Source organism: Cyprinodon variegatus, unplaced genomic scaffold, assembly GCF_000732505.1.
Source record: "Cyprinodon variegatus isolate N-32 unplaced genomic scaffold, C_variegatus-1.0 Scaffold472, whole genome shotgun sequence".
Taxonomy (NCBI): Eukaryota; Metazoa; Chordata; class Actinopteri; order Cyprinodontiformes; family Cyprinodontidae; genus Cyprinodon; species Cyprinodon variegatus.
In genome coordinates, this window is record NW_015150925.1 from 214,250 (window position 1) to 215,340 (window position 1,091).

A 1,091-nucleotide genomic window follows, 5' to 3' on the forward strand; every position below is an offset into this window, starting at 1 on the left:
CGCAGCGTATTTCCCTCCAACAGAGAAAACATTTAGAGGAGAATTCCTGCGTTATCTGGCCTCAGAGCTGCAGCTCAGTTTCTGTTTTCTCCTTCCAGTTTCTGCTTCTTTCTCCTCTTTACACTCCAGCTTTAGGGTTGCTGTGCCCTTGGGCAAGGCACTTGGCCCTCGTTGCCTACCGATGGTGATCAGAGGTGGTGCCAGTGTGCAGCAGCCTGGCTTCCATCAGCGAGCCCCAGAGCAGCTGTGGCTACAGAGCAGCTCACCACCATCAGTGCTCCATGAGGGCTGGCCATTAAACAGTTAAACAGGAAAAAGATGGCCGCCAGGAGAGCAGAGCGTTTCAGACACAGAAACAGCTGAGAGGAGGCGTGATGGCGGGGAGGAGATGTGAGGAGGCATCTGAGGTCAAAGGTCAACATCCCTGATGAACCACATCGTAACGTTTGCCTCAAGTTCTGAGGAAAAAGAGACAAATTTAAGGAGAGCCTGGAGCAACAGCAGCGTTTCCCCACCTGGCTGAATAAACCCTACATGGTTCTGTAGAACCCAGAACCCAGCAGAACCCAAGCAGAACCCAGCAGAACCCAGCAGAACCCGGCAGAACCTGGCAGAACCCAGCAGAACTCGGCAGAACCCGGCAGAACCCGGCAGAACCCGGCAGAACCCGGCAGAACACAGCAGAACCCAGCAGAACCCAGCAGAACCCGGCAGAACCTGGGATCCAGCATATGTTTTAGTGTCATTTCCAGCCTTTAAAGGTCAAACCACAGCGTCTCTATAGGATCCAGGTCAGAGGTGAACTTCATCCTGGTGAGTTTTACCATCATTGTTCTGCTGCAGACTGATAGATCCCCACAGATCTCAGGATGTCTGGTGTTCTTCACCTGGCCAGGCAGGTGTGGATGGAGAACAGGTGTGGATGGAGAACAGGTGTGGATGGAGAACAGGTGTGGATGGAGAACAGGTGTGGCAGCAATCAGGCCTGAGGCGCCACAGGAAGTGCTGTGATAAACTGCAATGGTGATTTAACGGCAGAGTGATCACTTTTCACACAGGAGGACCGCTGTTCTGTCAGACCAGCATACCCC